The 8,138-nt window shown below is 42.2% G+C and overlaps 1 long non-coding RNA gene across 2 annotated transcripts; it reads left to right on the top strand.

Moving 5' to 3' along the window:
• Window positions 1-788: 788 nt before the first annotated feature.
• Window positions 789-5,267, top strand: LOC308589040. 2 transcript variants are annotated; one of them, XR_014009053.1, is made up of 3 exons: window positions 789-869; window positions 4,019-4,176; window positions 4,700-5,267. It is a non-coding gene; the product is annotated as an uncharacterized lncRNA (long non-coding RNA). The 2 variants fall into 2 exon arrangements; XR_014009054.1 differs by lacking the exon at window positions 789-869 and adding an exon at window positions 3,585-3,810.
• The last annotated feature ends 2,871 nt before the right edge of the window (window positions 5,268-8,138 follow it).

The raw sequence follows: 8,138 nt of genomic DNA, 5'->3' as shown, positions 1-8,138 counted from the left end.
GAGCATATACAGAGTGCTCATAGTCCTTGGAGGCACAGGGAGCCATAAAGCCAACCTTCGGGGATACTATAAACGAAGGTGATACCAGCTAAGCTGGGAACAGCCCTGACTAGCCCCACAATTTCAACAAGAGAAATGGGGGAAACCTTTTTGCGAAAGAAAGCCCCTAACGGGGGCTCTCTCACTATTGGGAAAGGCAAGCCACAGATACAGGGAGAATCTTCCTACAGGGCAGAGTAAGGGGTGGGGTGGGAAATTGAACAGGAAAAGGGGGGAATTAAATTATTTAAGGGACTAGAGAGGATTAAAAGAAAGGGGAAATAAAGAAATAAAGAAATGTAACCAGACAATGAGAAGATTGTCCCAGTGCTCCATGTGATCCGATGCAAAACGGCCAAGAGGCCGTGCCAACGTCTGGCCCCTGTATATATAGACTCTGACCCCTCCTCCGAATTGGCAACAATCAAAACACCCCAGCAACCCAGTTTAACCATTTAAATGGTCGGGATTCAACTAAATTTGCCTAGTCACTGGAGGGTGGCCTGTTCCCAACCGCAACACGTGCTCTCTGCTAGGGAGAACACGCTTTGTTGCATTTCTAATCCACTTTTTCCTCCAAGGAGCTCAAGGTGGTATACATAGCTCTCTTTCTCCTCAGCCCCCTCCCTCCCACAACAAGCCCTATGAGGTAAGATAGGCTGAAAGATTATGACTGGCCCAAGGTCACTAGTGAGCATTATGGCCAAGTAGGGATTTAAGTCCTGGTCTCCCAGCGACCTAACCGCTATACCACACTGGCTCTTATGGTCCAATTTTATGTATGTTTGCTTGGCTGTATTTCCACTATGTTCAGTCGATCTTATACCCAAGTAAGTAGACTCAGAGTCGTGTAGTGACATAAATGCTTCTATGTACACACCAGAACTTCCTCCTGTTCCCTCAAACTCCAAATGCTTGGGCACAGATGAGTTGAGGCTGTAGGCGGAAGGAATGGCAAAAGCTTTACTGTGTACAGCAAGAAGCCTTGATTTTAGGATACATGCCTGGTTTCTGATGGCCTAAGTGCCAGACTTACCTGGCACCTTCATTACATATATCTCCTGGGTGCCAGATGAAAATGTTTCTCTTTAACTAGGCCTTTGTGGGAGGGACTTATTGGGTTGTTTTAGTTTTTGTTCTTGATTTATTCTTTATTTTGTGTTCTCATTTTGTATTTATATGTTCTGAACTGCCCTGTGATCTTTGGATGAAGGGTGGTATGCAAATCAAATCAAATCAAATCAAAATCAATAAACACATTATGCTACCTGTTGGGTTACTACTGAGAACATGAAATCTGTGGGTGCTGCTCCACATTCTGTTTTTGGGATGGCATACCCATGTGGCATGCTTATGTTAATGTAAATCAGACTAGCTAATTCCTGACTTGATTAAAATTGGTGTAACTACTAATTTTACAAGAGGTTAGGCAACTCCTTTTCATTAGCAATGAACCATGTAGAGTGGCAGGGCATACTCTGTTTGCATTAGCTGTAGCAATGAATTGAGTCAGGGAGCCTAAGAGCTTGACTATGTGCTCTATTTTCAGGAACAGCAGAGATAGGATTTAATTGCTATTACAAGGCTGCATACAATGGGTTTTTACAACAACCTGTACAATTTTTTTACATGTGTGTCCATCACTACTGTGTGCTTTCAATGACGATGTGTGTCATACTCAAGCCAGAGAATTTGGATTTGTTGCAGTTCTCCGCAATCTGAATGCAGCTTCCCACCCCATTTGTAGCCATATAGTGGGGGTGAAGCAGTACATAGTCACCATTTTCCCAGACTTAATTCTTGTCCCAGGCTGTTCTTTCCAAATGCTTCTTCTGCAAGTTGTAGGTCTCCTCCTCACTCTAGTATTTGAATAGTGCTGCTGTTTCACACCCACTTCACAAGTTGTGAGCTTGACTGAACAACAGTTCACTCCAACCCCAGCAGTCTCCTCAATGTTTAGATCATCAGTGTCAGTTTCCCTGTTGTGTTTGCTGTTGCTCACTATTAAAGCTCCGCAGCATCCGTCCCTTTGCCCAAGCTGGAACATTAGACATCTTGCTGTGGTTGTTCAGTTCTTTGTGGTGATTGGCACACCACTGGGCCATGGAGCATAGCCAAGGGTAGAAGTCAACCTGGTGTTTGTACATCTCGCTCTTGCTGTTTTTACTAAACAAGAACTTGTTCTGCACCTACTGTGCTACTATTCTGTTGCTGTTGACAATCTTTTGAGATTGTAAAGTCTTGGAAACTGTTCACTTTTCATTTATTCTTGTCACATTTCATTGGTTCTACACTTAGAACGAAGCATGGTCTGCAAACATCCAGCCATTCCTAAATTATCAACCTAGCACAGGAACAGAATGTCCAGTGGGCCAGTGCCATAGCAATAGCCTCTGGCAGCAGCATCACTGCCATTCACCAAGAGGGGGAAGGATGAGGCAGCAGTGAAATTGTGGCTGCAAGGGCATATTTCTGAAGCCAATCCAATGGTCCCATCCCACTCACACAGCCCCCGCCTCACTGTTGTATCACATCTCCCTTCAGTAAGCTGATCTAACATTCCCCACATGCCCAGAAGGGAATATGAGAGCAGTTGAAAGTGACGCTTATCATCCTTTCCCTATGACCATCCTGGTTGAGGCTGATGTGAGCTGCAGTCCAACACCATCTGGAGGCCCACAGGTTCCCCACACCTTCAATTGACGTTCTTCCGAGCAGATAAATAAAAGGAATTGATGGAGGGAGACCCTAACACCACTTACCTGAATGTAATCCTCATTCAGTGTCACTTATTTCTGCGGAGTCGTGTATAGGATTGCACTACTACAGCTATCCTATTTTCTGGTTCCACATTTGTGCTGTCCGAGAAAAAAAAAAAGAATAAAAGTAGATAATTTAGCAAACTAATATTTAGGAAATCATCCAAATAGCTTAGTAAGTATTTAAAAAACCAATATTCTAAAATCATTAGTGGGGCACTGGGAGAATTATTACATAAGTAACATTCTGAAGAAAGAATATTGGCCTGTAAAAATTACAGAGTTAAGTGGAATTTGCCCACAGTGCTCTCAGTCTTTGAATATTTCATGTAATAAATTTGTACCTCCGGTTAGTCCTTTGTGAGTAGTACCTTGCTTCATAAGCTTCTTTGAGTTTGTATGATAACCTCTCTTCTTCTTTTTTGGCTGATTCTCATTCTCATTGTTGTAAGAGACTGGCATTAAGGGAAGAGAATGCCTACTCTAACAGCACTACCATCGTTATTACATTTATATAGCCTTCAACCAATTAACAAGTACTCTTTTAAATCTGATTAACTGCAAGTTCCTAAACTGCTGCAGTGACCCAGAACCTTATGGTGATTATTTCATGAAAGTCCAAAAGTTTGTTTGTGCGTGCTCTCTCTGTGTGTTGAAATTTGCTTATAAAAGTTTTATATTCTTCCCTCAAAACTCCCTCCCATCCTTTGTTCAAGCTTCTTCTTAAATGCCCACTGTTCCATTTAGCTTCTTAAAAGAATGGGGATTTTGCTGATAGAGTTCAGAGCTTGACCCTGAGGTCTCGTTAGACATGGAGCAGGACCCTCTAGCAAGTCTCCACACTTGCTGTCACCCTGGAAAGCCATCAGAGTACTTGTCCCAGGACTAGAGGTCCCCACACCAGCTGGCTGGATTCTTAACTGGCTAACGCCATGACTACAGAAGCAGGGGAAGTGGTGAGCCAGGCAGAAACGGCAGAACCACCACCATCAAAGTGCTTAATTAGCTGCTGGTGAGGAAGGGGAAGCTAATGGGAAATACCATCTCACATCAGGACCTGACTGAAAGCCAGGAAGGGGTTAAGCCTCTAGCTCCTATATAAGCTCCCCATCTGAGCTGCTTCATTTCCAAATCAACAGCTCTTATCAAAGTTTTGTTTTCTTCACCTGGGTGAAATGACTGTGGCCAGGTGACCTGATTCTACTCATTCTCTTACCCAGGTGCTAACAATTGATGGCAGCTTCATGGTGTCTGCTCTCTCTTCTTGAGTCCTTTATATTCACACTGGGCTTGTACAAGAAAGCCATTCTAACACACAACACCTTCAGATGGAGGACTGCCCTTGACATCCCTTCAGTGGCCACCTCTGTATTCACAGGTAAGCACTCCTGCTCAACTTTTTGTCTGGGTGGGTAGGACAGCCCACCTTGAGTGAGTCTCAGTCTATTTGCATATGCACCCTACCTGCCAGGCTGTCTAGATCCCCACAAGGAAAAATTTACCAGTGGGTTCAGGATGGGGTAGCAGCTGGTGGCTCCTGAAGTGTTACAAGAAATGCTTATTTGAAAACTGAACAAAATATTGCCAGTATATTGACATTGCAGAATGTCCTTCTACCTGGGATCATGTGGATAGGGATTTTCCACCAGGGATTGATGAGAGTTGTACAGTGGTACCTCGGGTTACATACGGTTCAGGTTACAGACTCCCCTAACCCAGAAATAGTACCTCGGGTTAAGAACTTTGCTTCGGGATGAGATCAGAAATCATGTGGCGGTGGGAAGCCCCATTAGCTAAAGCAGAGCTTCAGGTTAAGAACAGTTTCAGGTTAAGAACACACCTCCAGAACGAATTAAGTACGTAACCAGAGTACCACTGTATTTCAATCAACTTGTTCTTAGGTGGAAGAAAAAGAGGCAATAGGCTGCCACAGAGCCTCTTTGATACTGCATTTGGAGCCTCTGCCTGCTTACCCTATCATGAGACCTAAGGTAAACTTTCCCCTTTTGTGTACCATGCTGAATTGAAGAGGGGTGGAGAAAAAGCTTCTTTTTGCATTCTTTCAAACATCAAGCCCACCTCAAGGAGTGTCATTGTTTGATTAGGATTGCTCACCTCAAAATTGAACTGAGACTAGTTTGCCACATCTTTATAGCAGATCCCATATTTCTTGAGCAGCTGGCAATGATGCTGCAAGTGACAAGTGCTGGGCAGCATAGACCTTTGATCTTTCCTAGTAAGCTGGATTTTACATGGACAAGCTTCCAATTCTGAAGGCCTTGAGTCTACTATCTCTAAAGGACTTGGATATGATCTCAAGGGCAGCGAATGACCGAATTTCCATTAATTGCGAATGGAGAGGTGAAGATCCCCAGGATATCAGGTGTATGACCATTGCATCCAAATGTGCAAAAAGCCACAAGCAGAGCAATCCCACTTTAATGAAAAATAAAGTGTGTTTCCCTCACATTTCTCTGTCTAAATGCACTTCTTTGATGTTGTTTTGCTGCCATACCCAGTAGGATTCCAGGTAAACGGAGCCCTCTTCACCTTGTTTTTCTTTTTCAAGCAATAAAGGAGTGCTAGCAAGCCAGAAAAGTAGGGCATAAATATGAGCACCATTAAAACAAGTGATCTCTTCCTCTCACATTCCGTATTCTGAGAAGCATCGTGCTCATTTTTTTAATTAGAAATTCAAAATTTATTGCACTTTCTTAAGTGGCTTCTAAATGTTTCTGATAATACGTTGACAATAAAGAGCTCCTGTGTCCATCTACTTAATAGTGAAGATGAGTCAGCAACGCAGGAAGATGTAGCCTTGGGAGAGCAAATACTGGCTGAAAGCCTGCTGCTGCATTTTATTATTCTGATGAAGTGATGAAGTGTAAAACTTGTACAGTGTCATTTTGCCATGCATATCTTTAGGGGTTCACAAAGAGTAGCAATTTCTTAAACGTAGGCAGGGAAAGTGTTGCTTTTAGTTAATGCATCATAAAAGGTCACCGTAAGTATATATGCAGAACTGTCAAAATTATGAGTGCATAAGTCAACATGCTGAAGCTCAGTTTACATCTGTTCTTTTTCTTTTTTAAAAAGATGTTTCCAGGCCATATTGTTGAAGAGATAAGTTTGAAAAGTGGTGATGTATGCTGAGAGCTTGGAAGCCACTGATTGGAGTACATAGCTGTAAAACATCTCTAGTGGGTGGAGGAAGCACCTTCAATGGCCTTCACAGTTCTTTGCACCTAGCCAAGACAGGCGGAAGCAGAATAACTTTGCAGAAACAACAATGTGCAAACATGTTGCACATGAATTACATATCTAGGTGGCACTAATCAGCCCCCCTTGGCACAAAACGTGCATTACCTTAGTGCAGCATTCTGATTTTGTTTTAAAGCAGAATATTTAAAAAGACCAGTACGCCAAAAGATGCACGTGACAAAATCTAGTAGAATGAATGGCATAAGATTAGCTACCATTGTGGGATCCAGAGCTCTTTGTGGAGTTAGTTCTTTACAGAATGTTGTTGTACAGACTTACATTTTCTTTTTCCCAGATGAATACTCCGCTGTTCACCGGGATTGTGATTAATCAATAATTTTAGTGAACTTAGATTTATGCTCCATGTTTTCTGGCATTGCCCTTTTAATGTGTTCAATGCATAACACACGTCATTCGCGTGTGTGTGTTTTAGCATGTGGATAGCATTGTAATTCAACGTGTCAAATATATTACTTTTGTAGCAGATTTTAATTCATATTAAAGATAAAGGTAAAGGATGCCTGACAGTTAAGTCCAGTTGCAAACAATTCTGGGGTTGCAGCGCTCATCTCTCTCTATAGGCTGAGGGAGCCGGCGTTTGTTCGCAGACAGTTTTTCCGGGTCATGTGGCCAGCATGACTAAGCCGCTTCTGGCGAAACCAGAGCAGCGCATAGAAACACCGTTTACCTTCCTGCTGGAGTGGTACCTATTTATCTACTTGCATGTGCTTTCGAACTGCTAGGTGGGCAGGAGCTAGGACCAAACAACGGGAGCTCACCCCATCGTAGGGATTCGAACCACCAACCTTCCGATTGGCAAGCCCTAGGCTCTGTGGTTTAGACCACAGCACCACCCACGTCCCTTAATTCATATTACTGAATGTCAAATAAAATGTTACAATAGGGATGATAACGTTCACATTACCTTGAGTGTGAAAGTAGCAATTGGCTGATTGTGGGTTTTTCTTCTTTATATGCCACAGAAGACCTCTCATTTCAATACAGAATCATAGAATTGTAGAGTTGGAAGGGACCACGAGAGTCATCTAGTCCAAACCACTGTAGTGCAGGAAGCTTTTGCCCATGTGAGGCTCAAACCCACAAACCTGACATTAAGAGACTAATGCTCTACCGAATTTTAATCTTCTTTTGTGCTGGTGTCTTTTCTCTTGATCTCATCTGATTACATTATGGGACCATTTATTTATTCATTTATTTTCTGAAAAATTATGTGCAAGGAAGCTTTTGGATAGCATTCAAAGCAGTGCATTCATTTAGTGCCAAACCACGGAAGTCCTTATTCATTGTGTTACTTTGGCAAATCAGTTGGGGGGGGCATATTATGCATTATTTTAGATTTTTTGAAGACAGAATGCTGTCTGATTTCTGTTGGGATTTCTAATGAATTGTTGATGGCATGAAATGCTAAAGACACAACCCCTGGTTTCACTGAATACATTTTAGTTAGTTTCAATGGAATTAAAATATGGAAAGGAATTTGGATCAAATGTGATTATAAAATATGCTAAGCCTCAGTTAAAATATTGTGTTGAGGACACACAAGGAATGCTGCGAAAGAATGCCACCACAGCACACATTCCATTCTGAAATGGAATAATATCTTATTCATGCTGGCGTAGATTAGATCAAAATCTAATCCTACAGGCATTTTTAAAGCAATGCAGAATTTACACAGAAAGTAAAACGTAAAACACACCAGGCCTTATAACTATATATATAGCATCCACAGTGCATTCACACAGTTAGAGAAATACTTGCACACATGCTCAGTAGATTAAAAATAATAATAGTGGAAGTAATGGAGGATGGGGAAGTAGTAATTGAGGGCAGAGGACAGCAGAAGTACCACCTACCACTATGGTTGGAAATCATCACTATAAATGGGGGGTGGGGTTGAAGTGTTTGTGTATGGACAAATGCACACACAAGGGTGTGCATGACCTGCCTGTGTGCTCATACTCCTGTATAGACCAAATGTGTCATCTATTTGTAGATGACACATTTGTAGGTTCACATAGATGTGATTCAGCTTTTATCTGACTTTGCAGGCACTTGCAA

The sequence above is a fragment of the Podarcis bocagei genome (assembly GCF_964188305.1).
Source record: "Podarcis bocagei genome assembly, chromosome: 6".
Lineage (NCBI taxonomy): Eukaryota > Metazoa > Chordata > Lepidosauria > Squamata > Lacertidae > Podarcis > Podarcis bocagei.
Note: the sequence above shows the minus strand (reverse complement) of the source record. Positions and strands in the feature narration are given on the sequence as shown.